Source organism: Heterodontus francisci, chromosome 30 (genome assembly GCF_036365525.1).
Source record: "Heterodontus francisci isolate sHetFra1 chromosome 30, sHetFra1.hap1, whole genome shotgun sequence".
NCBI lineage: Eukaryota > Metazoa > Chordata > Chondrichthyes > Heterodontiformes > Heterodontidae > Heterodontus > Heterodontus francisci.
The window spans coordinates 60,475,986-60,494,179 of NC_090400.1; the positions used below are offsets into that span (position 1 = coordinate 60,475,986).

At 44.9% G+C, this 18,194-nt stretch overlaps 1 protein-coding gene across 1 annotated transcript in view; it reads right to left on the bottom strand.

Moving 5' to 3' along the window:
* Positions 1-18,194, bottom strand: part of LOC137346450 (forkhead box protein N1-like) — a 61,005-nt gene that overhangs the window by 41,994 nt on the left and 817 nt on the right. The gene's annotated exons all lie outside the window — the stretch shown is intronic.

Below are 18,194 nucleotides of genomic sequence, written 5' to 3' on the forward strand. Positions count from 1 at the left end.
CCAGGAATGAAGCACACTGAATGATTGAGATGGCTGCTAGCTGCCTGGTTAATGGGAGATCTCTTCCCCTGGGGATAAAATTGTCAGCAGGCAGTATATTCATTCTATATCAGCATTCTGTGTATTTTGACAGCCTCGAGGCTGTAACAAAATAAGAAGACTTCTGTAGTTTATTTTACACTGTTACAGCAGCAGACAGGACAAAACCCACTGAATGTCAAGGTCCTGATCTCTCTGTCCTCACCCTTTTCCCAGCACAGTCTATGGCTGCATAGCTGCTTGGAGTGAGAGACAGAATGATAGCTTTGTCCTTCCACCCAGTGCTTGTGAGGCCATAAGATGATTGACACATTCACCCAGCTCCTCAAGAATCTTACTTTCCCAGTCAAGCAACCATATCCTTAGATTGCCTGGAACCACTTACAGAAATCTATCCCTTGAGATTAGGTGACACAGATCGTTGTAATCTTTTACATTTTCACTTTCTCGCCAAAAGTTTCCAAATGTTCTCTAGTTCAGTGTCTGTACTAAATGGATCTTTCCTTAAATTCTTGTTGTTTTGCATGTACACTGGCGACATTAAATTTAAGCATTGAGAATGACATGTTTTACGTATATAGCTTGTACTGTGTCCCATATTGACATGCAATCAAAGTGTGAATGTTTCACTGTAATATCCAATAGTGAACTAACGGCATCAAACCAACTCAATATTGCTGGGGATGTTGTGAATATCCTTCAGCTGGCTTTGTATTTGCATCTCTTTCTATTTCATTGGATTGTCTTTGACTATGTTCCCTAAATATTGGGACTTAATGGACCTTTCTTAAAGCATTTAGACCCGTACCGGCTGTGTTGTAATTGGCACTGTGTTTTATGATTTTACAATGTAATGATGGGTTCTTATGATTTGTCTGTTCATTGCCCCCATTTAGCAGTAAGAAGCTATTTAGAGACGAGTTTGTATTCTCAATGCTCCATTCTGCACAGATATATTTCTGGTACGTTGTGATATCTGTGACTCTGACTTATGTTGGTTCATTTGGTTGCAGAGTTTAGTTTTAGAAACATTAAAGTTAGAGACAAAGAGCAAATGCTTTAGTTGCAAAATTTAAAGTTGCAAAACATAGAACTTATTTTGTTCAGATTCAATCACTAACATTTATTGAGAAGAATGTGGCTTTATTCCTTCACATCTTTAGTTATTAATTGTCTACTTGTTTCTCCCATTTGTGACGTCCTGTCCCATGATGTTTGTTTTCTTGAGGCTGATGGTTCGGCCAAATTCATTGCAGGCAGCCACAATCCTGTCGATGAGTCTCTGCAGACACTCTTCAGTGTGAGATGTTAATGCAGCATCATCAGCAAAGAGGACTTTCCGTACTTTGGTCTTTGCTCTTAGACGGGCAAGGTTGAACAACCTGCCCCCTGATCTTGTGTGGAGGAAAATTCCTTCTCTGAAGACTTGAACGCATGTGAGAGCAGCAGGGAGAAGAAGATCCCAAACAGTGTGGCTGCGAGAACACAGCCCTGTTTCACGCCACTCAGGATAGGAAAGGGGTCTGATGAGGCACCGCTATGCTGAATTGTGCCTTTCATATTGTCATGGAATGAGGTGATGATACTTAGTAGCTTTGGTGGGCATCCAATCTTTTCTAGTCGTCTGAAGAGACCACGACTGTTGACAAGGTCAAAGGCTTTGGTGAGATCAATGAAAGCAACGTAGAGGGGCATCTGATGTTCGCGGCATTTCTCCTGTAGCTGTCGAAGGGAGAACAGCATGTCAATGGTCGATCTCTCTGCACGAAAGCCACACTGTGCCTCAGGGTAGACACGCTCAGCCAGCTTCTGGAGCCTGATAAAAGGGACTCGAGCAAAGACTTTCCCCACTATGCTGAGCAGGGAGATTCCACGGTAGTTGTTACAGTCACCATGGTCACCCTTGTTCCTAAAGAGGGTGCTGATATTGGCATCGCGCATGTCCTGTGGTACTGCTCCCTCGTCCCAGCACAGGCAAAGCAGTTCGTACAGTGCTGAAAGTATAGCAGGCTTGGTAACTCTTGATGATTTCAGGGGTAATGCCGTCCTTCCCAGGGGCTTTTCCGTTGGCTAGTGAATCAATGGCATCACTGAGTTCCGATTTGGTTGGCTGTACGTTCAGCTCAACCATGACTGGTAGAGACTGGGCTGCATTGAGGCCGGTCTCAGTGACAACATTTTCCCTGGAGTACAGTTCCAGGTAGTGTTCCACCCAGTGGTCCATTTGCTTGTGTTGGTCAGTGATCGTGTCCCCTGATTTAGATTTGAGGGGGGCGATCTTCTTGATGGTTGGCCCAAAAGCTCTCTTAATGCCATCATACATTCCTCTGATGTTTCCGGTGTCAGAGGCCAGCTGAATATGACTGCATAGGTGTTGCCAGTAGTCATTTGCGCAGCGCCTGGCTGTTCTTTGTGCAGTGCTTCTGGCTGTTTTAAGTGCTACCGATGTTAACTCGCTGGGGGCTTTCTTGTAGTTCAACAGTGCAGTGCGCTTAGCGACTATGACAGGTTCCAGCTCTTCAGTGAGATTGAAACCAGTCTGCATTCTGCTTCACACGTTTGCCATAGGTGGTCATTGCTGAGTCATAGATAGCGTCTCTGATGTGGGCCCACTTGGTCTCTGCATCCCCTGTGGGAGTGTTTTGAAGGGCTTTTTCGAGTGAATTTAGAAACTTATGTAACAGCTGTGGATAAGAAATTCTGCTGGTGTTGATGCGCGGGCGGCCCTTCTGCTTGGAGTGATGCAGCTTCTTTGGTTTGAGTCTAACCTTGCTGCACACCAGGGAGTGGTCGGTGTCACAGTCCGCACTGTGGAAGCTGCGTGTGATTTGAACACAGTTTAGAGAGGCTCACCTTGTGACGATGAGGTCCAGCTGGTGCCAACGACGTGATCTTGGGTGTCTCCAAGAAACCTGGTGACAGGGTTTAGTGTGAAAGAATGAGTTGGTGACGCAGAGGTTATGATAGGTACACAACTCAAGCAGTCTCTGTCCATTCTCATTCATCCTACCAGTGCCATAGAGCCCAAGGCAGGAGGGCCATGAGTCATGGTCGGCCCCAACCCTGGCATTAAAGTCCCCCAGCATGAACAGGTGTTCGGTACTGGGAATGCTACTAATGATATTATGGAGTTCCTCGTAGAACTGGTCTTTAGCTTCTGGTGGGGAGCAGAATGTTGGAGCATAGATGCTGAGTAGGTGTACTAGACCAGAGGCAGTGAGCAGTCGGAAGGACAGTATGCGTTCCGAGCCATTTGAGGGTGGCTCTATCATGCTGAGCAAAGAGTTTCTGATGGCGAAGCCCACTCCATGCTGTCTTGGTTCTTCAGGATCCCTACCCTGCCAGAAGAAGGTGTAGTCTTGCTCTGTTAGAGATCCACTCGCAGGGAAGCGTGTCTCCTGAAGTGCTGCAATGACTACATTGAGTCTACTGAGCTCGTTGTTAATGATGGCGGTCTTCCGAGAATTGTTGATTTGTGTAAGGTCTTCCGACAGGCCAGGACACATAGTTCTGACGTTCCAGCTTGCAAAACGAAGGGCTGGTACCTTCTTTCCTATTTTCGTGTTGTTTGGTGCGGTGTTGCAGTCCACTTGTCGGGCAATGACCCTGAGCTCCAAGCACCCACTGAAGCAGGTGGACTGTGGCGGGACAGAACCTTACTGACCGGGGGCTGCCCGGTTTGAGGCGGGCGGTAGCTGTCCAGTGAGATGCGATGACCTCTCCCACCGACAAAGGCGCCCAATTTCTACGCCAATTGAGCTGGACTTATAACCCGTAACTGCTGCCTTCCGTGTTGATTTGGTTGCTGTGAGGCGACTATGGAGTGACCTCTCCATGGCGCATGCCTGAGCGGATGTATGGAGGTTGTGAGTTGCCCAAGCGTCAAAACCTCCGTCATGGCCTTCCTGGTGGGGTCCAAAGGGGTGCAGAGCATGATGTTTGGCACCGGTATGGCTGCAGGAACTGCCGGAAACATGCCAAAGGTGACACATGACCGCCTTCGGGGTTCCGCTCTGGATTTTCTGTTAGGGTTTACTCCCTTAGCCTTGGTCTCTCCCGAGACGCCCACAAGGCAGTGGGGTTGTTAGGGCCCCTACACAGGGGTAGGTGGATGCCGGTGGGAGGATGTGGGGGGAAGAGGGTGCGGGGGGAGGGGGTGCGAGGAGGAGGGGTGCAGTAGGAAGGGGTGGAGGAAAGGGGGTGCATGGGGGAGCTGGGAAGGGGGCTGCAGGGGGTAGGAGAGAGGGGTGCAGGGGAAGGGGGTGCGAGGTGAAGATGGTGCGAGGGGAAGATGGTGCGAGGGGAGAGCTGGGAAGGGGGCTGCAGGGGGTAGGAGAGAGAGGTGCAGGGGAAGGGGGCGCGAGGGGAAGATGGTGCGAGGGGGGAGCCGGGAAGGGGACCATACTCTGGAAGTGGTTCAAGAATTCACCTACCTAGGCTCAACTATCACCAGTAACCTGTCTCTCGATGCAGAAATCAACAAGTGTATGGGAAAGACTTCCACTGCTATGTCCGGACTGGCCAAGAGAGTGTGGGAAAATGGCGCACTGACATAGAACACAAAAGTCCAAGTGTATCAAGCCTGTGTCCTCAGTACCTTGCTCTACGGCAGTGAGGCCTGGACAACGTACATCAGCCAAGAGCAACGTCTCCATTCATTCCATCTTTGCTGCCTCCGGAGGATCCTTGGCATCAGGTGGCAGGACCGTATCTCCAACACTGGCCAACATCCCCAGCATATACACCCTACTGAGCCAGCGGCGCTTGAGATGGCTTGGCCATGTGAGCCGCATGGAAGTGGACAGGATCCCCAAAGACATATTGTACAGCTCGCTCGCCACTGGTATCAGACCCACCGGCTGTCCATGTCTCCGCTTTACAGATGTCTGCAAACGCGACATGAAATCCTGTGACATTGATCACACATCGTGGGAGTCAGTTGCCAGCGATCGCCAGAACTGGCGGGCAGCCATAAAGTCGGGGCTAAAGTGTGGCGAGTCGAAGAGACTTAGCAGTTGGTAGGAAAAAAGACAGAGGTGCAAGGAGAGAGCCAACTGTGTAACAGCCCTGACACCCAATTTTATCTGCAGCATCTGTGGAAGAGTCTGTCACTCTAGAATTGGCCTTTATAGCCACTCCAGGCGCTGCTTCACAAACCACTGACCACCTCCAGGCGCTTACCCATTGTCTCTCGAGACAAGGAGTCCAAAGATGAAGATGTTTCTCCCAACTTTTAAATGGCAAATGTGATCAATGTTGTAAACTGCACTCAGCATGTGACTCTGCAATTACACTCTTGCTGATCTCCATCCAGATATTTTGAGCTTTGGCTTTAACCAGACATCACTCTTGGTGGAAGACCCCAAAGGCAGCCTCTTCCAAAGGGGGATTTTCCTCACATTTTGCTTCCATTCCTTCTGTTGACAAAAGTTTTTTTTTGTGCATACTAAACAAATTGACCTCCCCTTTAATGGCAAGTAACAGCCTGTTATAGGCTGTTGCCTCACTGGGCTATCCCACCACCGGGTAATAAGCATTCTGCACTTATTCCACACGTGCAGGGAGCCTATTGAGGTTATTGGGATGGGACGGGCTCACTCCTGAACCAATCCCTGCAGAGCTGAAACTGTCACTGTAACAATTGTGTTGTCCCATGCTGACTGGCTTTTGCATTTCAAATGACTTGATTAGAATTAACTGAGCAGGAAATGGAATCCAGTTACCTCCATATTGTGATTTCCTGTATTTGTATAATACTTTCTTCAGAAGGAATAATTTAGCTTTGTATTTTAAGTACAGCTGATGTTTCCTCTGACCAGATTAAGGGATTCCTTAAGCATCAGGTCCGATTACTGAGAGGTGTTTGAAACCAATGCAGAGATTGAATGGAAGCCATTACTGCTTGTGACTGGACTGCATTGTAGGTTGTTGGAAGATGGCGACTGAATAAAACATTAAATTGTGTATGATTTCCTGTCGGGCTGTAATGATCTTTTCCCCCTGCAAGTTCATGAATTGGATCCATCAAAATTTCATCTATTAGCTCATGGACCAGTGATGTAGTGGAACTGGACCAGAGTCTAAGAGCCCAGAGAGGGTAGGGATAAAGTGGTCCTGAGTCAAGAATCAGATTAATAAGGGAGCACCAAGGAGGAATATTGATAGCCTGGAGTGCCCAATCCGAGCAAGAGCTATGTCTAGACTACCAGGGTAAATATATCCAACCCATTGGATAATACTGGTACACCTTACATTGATTAAAAAAAAAGGGACATTTATCAATTTGAAGCTGATCTTCTTGCCCTGAAACAAGTTAGTTAAAAACTTCTATGCCTAGAAATTCCATGAGCCGTATTTAATGTGATCACCTGTCCTAATATCTCCTTATGTGGCTCAGTGTCAGGTTTTGTTTGATAACACTCCTGTGAAGCGCCTTGGGACATTTACTACGCTAAAGGTGCTATAAAAATGCAAATAGTTGTTGTTGTCTCAGGCAATAGCAAATCAGCAGCCTGTTTAACACTCCACCTGGTTTTCATTCCCAATGTAACTCAGCTGTCCCATTCACTACTGCCCGCTTTGTGTTACTGCCTGAAATGAATTTAATCCCCAGTGAGTCTATAGGCTATTCAACAGTGGGGTCATCGCATCTTGAGCTGGATGCTGTCCTCACCAAACATCTACAGACAGACCCTTTTTGGAGGGTGCATTTTCCAGATGGTGATCAGGATTGGGAACCCCCATGGTTTGTCCTGGGATAGTGAGAGTAGGTGTGGAGCCTCTACTGTCATCCTAGTGGGCTGCAGGCAAACACAGCACAGACCGATCTGTAATCCTCCTGGTCTGTACAGAGGGAGGGTGCTTTATCAAATTCATCACTGAGGAGCCAGGATTCAGTATTCTATTCAATACTGTCGCAGTGTTTTCAGTTATTTAATCATCAGGTGTATAATTAACTAACATTACCCAAAAACAAATTCCTTCCTTAATAACTTCAGAATGGGAGGAAAATCCCAAGGCGTTCTACACTTATGTGAGGAACAAGAGGATGGCCAGAGTGAGGGTAGGGCCGATCAGGGATAATGGAGGGAACTTGTGCCTGGAGTCAGAGGAGGTAGGGGAGGTCCTAAATGAATACTTTGCTTCAGTATTCACTAGTGAGAGGGACCTGGTCGTTTGTGAGGACAGCGTGGAACAGGCTGATATGCTCGAATGGGTTGAGGTTAAGAGGGAGGATGTGCTGGAAATTTTGAATGATATGAGGACAGATAAGTCCCCGGGGCCAGACGGGATATACCCAAGGATATTACGGGAAGCAAGGGAAGAGATTGCTGCGCCTTTGGCGATGATCTTTGTGTCTTCGCTGTCCACTGGAGTAGTACCAGATGATTGGAGGGTGGCAAATGTTGTTCCCTTGTTCAAGAAAGGGAATAGGGATAACCCTGGGAATTATAGACCAGTCAGTCTTACGTCGGTAGTGGGCAAATTATTGGAGAGGATTCTGAGAGACAGGGTTTATGATTATTTGGAAAAGCATGGTTTGATAAGAGACAGTCAGCATATGACTTTGTGAGGGGCAGGTCATGCCTCACAAGCCTTATTGAATTCTTTGAAGATGTGACAAAACACATTGATGAAGGAAGAGCAGTGGATGTGGTGTATATGGATTTTAGCAAGGCGTTTGATAAGGTTCCCCATGGTAGGCTCATTCAGAAAGTAAGGAGGCATGGGATTCAGGGAAAGTTGGCTGTCTGGATACAAAATTGGCTAGCCCATAGAAGTCAGAGGGTGGTAGTAGATGGAAAGTATTCAGCATGGAGCTCGGTGACCAGTGGTGTTCCACAAGGATCTGTTCTGGGACCTCTGCTCTTTGTGATTTTTATAAATGACTTGGATGAGGAAGTGGAAGGCTGGGTTAGCAAGTTCGCCGATGACACGAAGGTTGCTGGAGTTGTGGATGGTGTGGAAGGCTGTTGTAGGTTGCAACGGGACATTGACAGGATGCAGAGCTGGGCTGAGAAGTGGCAGATGGAGTTCAACCTGGAAAAGTGTGAAGTGATTCATTTTGGAAAGTCGAATTTGAATGCGGAATACAGGCTTAAAGACAGGATTCTTGGTAGTGTGGAGGAACAGAGGGATCTTGGGGTCCATGTCCATAGATCGCTCAAAGTTGCCACCCAAGTTGATAGGGTTGTTAAGAAGGCGTATGGTGTGTTGGCTTTCATTAACAGGGGGATTGAGTTTAAGAGCCGTGAGGTTATGCTGCAGCTCTATAAGGCCCTGGTTTGACCACACTTGGAATATTGTGTTCAGTTCTGGTCGCCTCATTATAGGAAGGATGTGGAAGCTTTAGAGAGGGTGCAGAGGAGATTTACCAGGATGCTGCCTGGACTGGAGGGCATGTCCTACGAAGAAAGATTGAGGGAGCTAGGGCTTTTCTCATTGGAGCGAAGAAGGATGAGAGGTGACTTGATAGAGGTGTATAAGATGATGAGAGGCATAGATAGAGTGGATAGTCAGAGACTTTTTCCCAGGGTGGAAAGGGCTATCACCAGGGGGCATAATTTTAAGGTGATTGGAGGAAGGTTTCGGGGAGATGTCAGAGGTAGGTTCCTTACACAGAGAGTGGTGGGTGCGTGGAATGCGCTGCCAGCGGTGGTAGTAGAAGCAGATACATTAGGGGTATTTAAGCGACTCTTGGATAGGTACATGGATGATAGTAGAATGAAGGGTAGGTAGTTAGTTTGATCTTGGAGTAGGTTAAAGGTTCGGCACAACATCGTGGGCCGAAGGGCCTGTACTGTGCTGTACTGTTCTACGTTTATGTTCTATGTTCTATGTTTAACAAAAAACAGGAAAAACACCAGCAGAAAATGTTATTAAATTAATTAGTTTATAACATTATACCATTATTATAATTAATAATGTTACTAAATTACATTGATATGCTGATAGGGTGAGGTGAAGCAGGGTGGAAGGTGGATCATGTGGAGCATGAACACTGGCATGGACCAGTTGGGCTGAATGGTCTGTTTCTGTGCTGGAATACTTTGTAATGTAAATATGATATAGAGTGTTACATATAATAGATACCAGGGAAAGGGAAGAAACCTGGGGCAACTATAGATTACTAAGTAGGTACAGATAAGGGAGACCAATCTGCTCATCTGAGATTATCTGCCAACAAAAAAACCTACAGTTCTAACTGTGTTTTTACACCATCAGAACCCTGAGTTTGTGGTGGAGTTGTGCAAACAGCCACAGCTTGCAGTTATTCCACCCAGATTGGAGAATGAAGATGTGACAATGAAACCTGAAGCAGCAGTATTGCTGCAGTGCTGCTGATGTACGCTGCCTCCTTGCTGTGAGCTGTGGTAGGACAAGTAGCTGCACTGCAAGTCACTGCTTGTCCTTGCTGTGCAACATTCCAGGTGATGTCATCCTTTTATTGTCAAGTGACTCTCTCCTGTAAAAGTCCCTGTTCCACTGTTTCTTCTAGTAGGTAACTAGAACTTGTACAAACACAACAAATTATATTGTCCATGCCAAAAAAAGGTTTAAAAGTTTGGACAGAATAACACTGCATTTATAAAGAACTCAAAGTGTTGAGTTTTTTTTTGTCTTAATGGGATAATTTCCTGGGTCTGAACGCTTCATTCAGATTACTCATAGTCTGCTGTTTTCAATCAGACCAGAGGATGCCACCTTTAATGTTTATTCAGAAAGCCAATCACTAGAAGTAGACTTCACGATATGGATACTTTGAAGACAAGGGGTAAATCTTATGCTATTAATCATGATTTACACTGTTCCTAGAGTAGAATAATGCTTCAGCTACATTGCCACACAGCATGAAATATAATCAGCCACTGGCTTACCCTCCTTCATTTGACAAGCACCACTGATGTTATATACCATGTTACTTGTAAATGGAAATCATATTCTCTCCCTGTAACTCTAGGGAAGCTTAGGATGCAATAACATAAAAGCATATCACAATTTAACACATCTGAATGACATTCCTTTATCCACTGATGAGTTAAAACGGTAAATGAATGTCACACACCCATGTTAAGCACTTGCACGTTATCCCAAACATAATTTTTAGCCTTGACCTTTGAGGTTACCTTTATTCACACTGCAGCTAGCCCTCCAGTAACTGGAGGTGAAATAATGAAGGAATGTTTGCTTTCTCTATCATCTTAACAACTCATTAATTAAACTACATTCTTAAAAACTATGTTTTGAAGTCACATGCTCCTGTAATTTTATATATGGAGAAAAACAGATATTGTCATGTTTTCAGTAGAAGTGGGTTTTTGAGCACTAATTAGAAAGAAAAGAAAGACTTGCATTTCTATAGTGCCTTTCACATCCTCTGGCCATCCCAAAAGTGCTTCACAGCCAATGAAGTACCCTTGCAGTGTAGTCACTATTGTAATGTAGGAAACGCGGCAGCCAATTTGCACACAGCAAGATCCCACAAACAGTGATGTAAAAATAACCAGATAATCTGCTTTATTGATGTTGGTTGATGGATAAATATTGACCCGAGGACACCAGGGAAAACTCCACTGCTCTCCTTTGAATACTGGCCGTGGGATCTTTTACTGAGAGATCAGACGAGGTCTCAGTTTAATGTCTCATCCAAAAGGTAGTGCGTCCAACCGTTCAGCACTCCCATGGTCCTACACTGGGAGTGTCAGCTTGGGATATGTGCTCAAGTCTTTGGGGTGGGACTTGAATCCACAACGTTCTGACTCAGAGGTGAGAGAGGGCGCTAGTCACTGAGCCCCAGGTGACACCATGAATTAGTGGGTAAGATGTTCACTATAAACTGCAGGTTGTATAGAGTCATAGAAATGGAGTTATCACAATTATGATGCCACTTGATCTTTAACAGGTCCCACACTGGTTAAATTTCCAATGAGAATCACCTGAGCTGTTGTTAACAATGTCATGCAGTAATTAAATGTCTCACTTCAGAAATTCAGGAGATAGGGAAAAGCATTTGAATAGGGACATCTCGACGTGCAGAGCTTCTGCTGAGCGACCATGAGAAGGGTGTCCACATGAATGACACTGGGTGTGTGGTTAGTGTTACGACCAAGGCAGGAGGAGTGCACTGTTTTTCTCTAGTTCCACTTCTCCACAGGTCACAATATATATTTAAATGTTTACCCAGTTATCCCAGAATAAAATACACCAACCAGGTTTCTGTAATAAACAACAAAATTATCAGTTTATTATAAAACAAGACTTGATTGGTAATGAAACAAAACACAGACTGAACTATGAAAGTTCCCTTTTTACTCTAGCCACAAACACACACACACAGGTTAACCTGGAGTAGCCATATAAATACTGTGGCTACAAGAGCAGGTCAGAGGCTAGGAATCCTGCGGTGAGTAACTCACCTCCTGTCTCCCCAAAGCCTGTCCACCATCTACAAGGCACAAGTCAGGAGTATGATGGAATACTCTCCACTTGCCTGGATGGGTGCAGCTCCAACAACACACAAGAAGCTCGACACCATCCAGGACAAAGCAACCCGCTTGATTGGCACCTCATCTACAAACATTCACTCCCTCCACCACCGACGTACAGTGGCAGCAGTGTGTACCATCTACAAGATGCACTGCAGCAACACACCAAGGCTCCTTAGACAGCACCTTCCAAACCCCCGCCCTCTACCAACTAGAAGTACAAGGGCAGCAAATGCATGGGAACACCACCACCTGCAAGTTCCCCTCCAAGTCACACACCATCCTGACTTGAAATTATATCACCGTTCCTTCACTGTTGCTGGGTCAAAATCCTGGAACTCCCTTCCTAGGAATAAACGGGTATTTTTCCGAGTGGCAGGCAGTGACTAGTGGGGTACCGCAGGGATCAGTGCTAGGAGCCCAGCTATTCACAAAATATATTAATGATATAGATGAGGGAATTAAATGTAATAAATCCAAGTTTGCAGACAACACAAAGATGGGTGGGAGTGTGAGCTGAGGAGGATGCAGAAAAGCTCCAGTGTGATTTGGACAGGTTGAGTGGATAAATACATGGCAGATGCAGTATAATGTGGATAAATGTGAAGTTATCCACTTTGGTGGCAAAAAGTGAAAGGCAGATTATTATCTGAAAGGCAATAAATTGGAAAAGGGGGAGGTGCAGCAAGACCTTTATAGAGTCATAGAGAGATACAGCACTGAAACAGGCCCTTCAGCCCACCAAGTCTGTGCCAACCATCAACCACCCATTTATACTAATCCTACATTAATCCCATATTCCCTATCACATCCCCACAATTCTCCTACAACCTACCTACACTAGGGACAATTTACCAATCAACCTGCAACTCTTTGGCTGTGGGAGGAAACCGGAGCACCCAGTGGAAACCCACACAGTCACAGGGAGAACTTGCAAATCTGCACAGGCAGTATCCAGAACTGAACTCAGGTTGCTGGAGCTGTGAGGCTATGGTACTAACCACTGCGCCACTGTACCGACCTAGTTGTCCTTGTGCACCAGTCGCTGAAAGTAAGCATGCAGGTGCAGCAGGCAGTTAAGAAGGCAAATGGTATGTTGGCCTTCATAGCGAGAGGATTCGAGTACAGGAACAAGGATGTCTTGCTGCAATTATACAAAGCCTTGGTGAGGCCACACCTAGAGTATTGTGTGCTGTTTTGGTCTCCTTATCTGAGGAAGGATGTTCTTGCTATGGAGGGAATGCAGCGAAGATTCACCAGACTGATTCTTGGGATGGCAGGGCTGATGTATGAAGAAAGATTGGGTCGATTAGGCTTGTATTCGCTAGAGTTTAGAAGAATGAGAGGGGATCTCATAGAAACCTACAAAATTCTAACAAGACTGGACAGACTAGATGCAGGATCGTATTGAATGGCGGAGCAGGCTCGAAGGGCCGAATGGCCACTCCTGCCTATTTTTTCTATGTTTCTAACAGCACTGTGGGTGTACCTACCTCACATGGACTGCTGTGGTTCAAGAAGGCAGCTCCCCACCACCTTCTCAAGGGCAATTAGGGATGGGCAGCAAATGCTGGCCTGGCCAGCGACACCCACATCCCATGAATGTATTAAAAAAAATAACCGAGAAATAGAGATTTTCTCTTAGAGCTCTGTTACAAAAATAAAGACAGAACAGAATACTTTGGCCAAATACTTGCAAATTCTTGAAGAAAAAAAAAAGATATGGGAAGATGTCAGTTGTCCCTTTTTGGTTTGATGTCCCAAATGTGTGTAGATGACTGTCACTGGGATCTTTCTAGAACAGTTCTTTTCAGACGATGTTGAAGGTCAGTTTGGCAGGAGAAATGCAGCAACAGGGGTTTCTGGCAGGCTTTTCAGGAGAAATGCAGCATCAGTTTCTCTATTTCTTACACTTGATTCTCAGGAAGTTCTCAAAGAGATGGAAGAGGGTGAGCTGATGGTGACTGCTCTCTTGGCTGGTTTTCTCCAACTGCCTTCAAAACAGTTCACACCTCAACACACTGTCCAAAGGGAAATCAAAAACAATATCTCAAGAGTCAAGACTCCTGTCCCCTATAAATCTTGACCTGTCACTTCTCTGTAAACATCTTCCCCACGTCAACCCCCACCCCCCCCCCCCTCCCCAACTGGGTACTTATCTGAAGACAGACAGCTTCTAGTAAAGGTTGTTTACAAACCAAGTTGAAAAGACCTTCCAATGACCCCAGTAAAAAAAAATCCATGGAATCCTTTTCCGTTTTCCCAAATAAACCAATGTCCATAATTCTAAAATACATGAGTTCTCAAAAAAAAATTTTTTTAAATAAAGCAGCACCATCATAACATCTCCATCCTTGGAGGAATGAAACACCATTTTCAAATACGTTTCATAACAAAGAGTGGGGAAAAAACATAAAATGAAAAATATTTTAAAACACATTTTCACACTCATACTCATTCACTCTTTACCTGTAGCTAATACAGTTCTGCTTTGTACCATCTTTGCACTCAGATAACATCTGCAATTACATTATTTTTTCCCGCAATGTGGATACTCTTTAAGTGATACGATTGTAATAGTAAACTGCATCAGAATAGTCTTGCCTTCTGGTTTTTGAATTTTTCCATAAGGCTAGGGGGTTATGATCAGTATATACCAGTGTCTCTCTGTAGTCTTGGCGGACATATACTTCAAAATGCTTGAGCCAATAATAAACCCAGGGTTTCTTTTTCCACTGTTGAATATCTTTTTTGGTATCGATTTAGCTTTTTGGAAAAATATCCCACTGGCTTTTCTATTCCCGATCAAACATCTTGTAACAGGACTGCACCAACCCCTAGGTCACTAACATCAATTGCTACCTTGAAGGACTTAGTTAAATTTGGAGTAGCCAGCACTGGTTCATTAATCAAAATGGCTTTCAGCTTCTCAAAAGATGTTTGGCACTCTCCTGATCACACTACCTTGGTTTTTTTTTTCTGTAGCAAATCCATCAGTGGAGCAGCTATAGTAGTAATATTTGGTACAAACTTGCAGCAGAAATCACACATCCCCAAAAACCTTATGATTTCTCGCTTAGTCCTAGAGGTAGGGAACTCCACCAATGCTTGTACTTTTGCTGTTCTTGGCAACACCTGTCCTTGGCCTACTATAAACCTGAGGTATGACACCCTCGTTTTTGCAAATTCACTTTTGGCAAGGTTTATCACTTAATCAACTGATTGTAATTTCCTCAACAGAGCTTCGAGTTGTTCCAAGTGGTCCTTCCAAGTGTCACTGTATCCCAGCACATCATCAAGGTAAACTACACAGTTAGGAACACAGGTTACCACTTGGTTAATTAGTCTCTGAAAAGTGGCTGAGTTTTTTTTTAGCCCAGATGGCATAATTTGGCATTGGAAAAGACTGATGTGACAACGGCCGATATTTCTTTAGCTCGGGGTGTTAAAGAACTGCCAGTATCCCTTTAACAAATCTATTTTTGTAAGAAACGTGGCACTACCCACTCTGTCAATACACAGTCTTCCAAGCAAGGAATTGGGTAGGAGTCTGCCTTTGTAACTGTAGTTGATGCAGAATCTAGTTGAACCATCAGGTTTAGGCTTTAACACCACTGGGGAACTCCAGCTGCTTTGACTGGGTTCAAGTTGGTGGTTTTCCAGCATGTATTGGATTTCTGCTTTTACCTGGGCCTGTTTCTCTGGACTTCAGCAATAAAGATGTTGTTTTATAGGAGAGGATTCCCCTACATCCACATCATGTGTGGCTAAGGTTGGACATCCTGGTTTGTCCCTACAGACTCCTTTAAATGTTGTGAGTAGCCTTGTTAGGTCTTCTCGTCGTTTTGCATCTAAATATGAAAGCATAGTGTCCAATCTCCCTAACAATTCAGCATGAGCTAACTGGATAGTAGAAGGTTCAATTTGAGAATTGTCTACGCCTCCTTCTGCCTCATCCTCACTATTCTTTTCATCCTTCCCTGTCCCTACTACCTGACATACCTGTGCTTGTTTATCCTCCTCCCGGCAATAATATTATTTCAACATATTGATATGACACAGTCGATTCCTTTTCCGGCAATCTGGGGTGTCAATCAAATCATTTACTCTACCAATTCTTTTGACCACTTTATATGGACCACTGAACCATGCTTTCAGCGGTTCACCCTGTAAAGGCTAATGCAAACACCTCATCCCCTGGTTGAAATGTTCGGGTCTTGGCATGCTTGTCTGTCCATTTCTTCATGGTTGTTTGGGAAGCTTTCAGGTGTTCCTGAGCTGCTCCTGGTACACAGATACATAATCTAACATGGAAGATATATCCCTCTGTTCTAAAAACCTTTCTTTAATTAGTTTTAGAGGACCTCCAGCCTCATGTCCATAAACTAATTCAAAAGGACTAAAACCGGTAGACTTATTAGCTGAATCCCTAGTGACAAATAAATAAAATTCTAGCCCTTTATGCTAATCATGGGGATATTCATGACAGTATGCCCTGATCGTCGTTTTGAAGGTCTGATATTACCTTTCTAAAGCTCCCTGTGTCTGTGGATGGTATTCTGAAGACTTTAACTGTGTTATACCCAAATTACCCATAACCTCCTGAAACATTTTAGACATAAAATTGGAACCTTGATTTGACTGAATCTCAATCGGTAATCCATATCTAGTGAAGAACTGAATTAACTTCTCTACCACTACCTTAGCAGAAATTGTTCTCAAGGGATTAGCCTCTGGGAAACGAGTAGCCATATCCATAATAGTGAGTATATATTGGTGTCCCGCTTTTGTTTTCGGTAAAGGTCCTACACAGTCTACCAACACCTGGCTAAATGGTTCCCCAAAAACTGGCATGGGAATTAGAGGTGCCTGTTTTATGGCAGGTTGTGGTTTTTCCACAATCTGGCATGTTTTACAAAACTGCAGCATGTCCCTGGAAAGACCTGGCCAGTAAAAACGTTAACCTGTACATGATTGGGTCTTCCGGATCCCAATATGTCCCGCCATAGGAATTTCTTTTTTTAATTTATTCATGGGATGTGGGCGTCACTGGCTAGGCCAGCATTTATTGCCCATCCCTAATTGCCCTTGAGAAGGTGGTGGTGAGCTGCCTTCTTGAACCGCTGCAGTCCATTTGGGGTAGGTGCACCCACAGTGCTGTTAGGAAAGGGGTTCCAGGATTTTGACCCAGTGACAGTGAAGGAACGGCGATTATAGTTCCAAATCAGGATGGTGTGTGACTTGGAGGGGAACTTGCAGGTGGTGGTGTTCCCATACAACTGCTGCCCTTGTCCTTCTAGGTGGCCGAGGTCATGGGTTTGGAAGGTGGGTTTTCATGGTCTATCCTTAATATTTCCTGGCGATGTTTGGACTGTACCACTATCTGGTGAACGACCGTCCATTCTTCGTCCGCAGGTCTGTGAGGAAGTCTCCACTTCCTCATCAGAATCACATATTTAACATAGTTTCCTTCTGGAACTCCTTTTGCCTCAGCTTCAGTTAGAGCCGATTGTGCCACTTTATTTAACTCTGGATCAGCTTGCTGAGTCTTGATCAGAGAAGACTTACTGAACATTTTCTTTGGATTATCCAAATCCCCCCAAAAAAAGTTTCAGATATTCGTCTATCTGTGGTGCCAATTTTACCTCCGACAATGGAACTTGTTTAGCCATTGCTCGGATCACTACACATGAAGGAAAAATTCCTGGAACCTTTTCCTGCAATTGTTCTGTCTCTTTGACTTCATTTGGTCTTTCCTTGACTACTGGAGAAGCTCCGGCCAAATCACTCCCCAGGAGTAGGCCAACTCAGTCTACAGGCAAACTATGGACTATTCCTACAGTTACCATTCCAGACATTAGGTTACACTCTAGGCGCACCCGATACAAAGGTATGGGTATATACTCCCCGCCAATACAATTCACTAAAACCTTGGCATTCAATATGCTCTCTGGTGGAAATGTTATGCCTTTCCCCAGCAAAAGAATTTGTGTGGCTCCTGTATCCCTAAGTATAACTATAGGTTTACCTACCTCACTTGAGGGATAAGGAGTTACTTTTCCTATTGACAAGAATTCCCTATAACTCTCAGGTATCTTACTCACGACCCCACACTCACAGTGGCTTTTGTATTTGGCTTTACAGCTGCAGTCTGATCTGTTGTACTCTCGGTCAAGGCCCCTTTCTCTGCATTGACCTTGTGTACCCCAGTAAGTCCCATGGGTTTACCCTGCAACTTCCAGCATTCTGCACAAAGATGTCCCACCCTGTGACAATGCTAACACTTAGGCTTGCAGACCTCACTTCCACCCTCAGCATCTTCCTTTCTGGCCTGAGGAGGAGATCCCAGGGTGTTCCCAGCTGTCCCTTCTTGTCCCCAGCTACTTGCCTTCCTTTCACCCTCCCACCTGCTATCCTTCTTGGGTTTGAGGGAGTGATGGAGAAAGGGTTTGGGCTTATAAACAAGCTCATAATCATCAGTGATTTTCACTGCCTGTCTGGCTGTTGAAACTTTCTGGTTCTCTACATGGGTTCTTTATATCGGAGGGAGTGAATTTTTAAATTCTTCCAGGAGAATTAGTGCCCTAAAGTTTTTATATCTGGCCTCTACCTGTAGTGCCTGCATCCAACAATTAAAATTAATTTGCTTTACCCTCTCAAATTCTATAT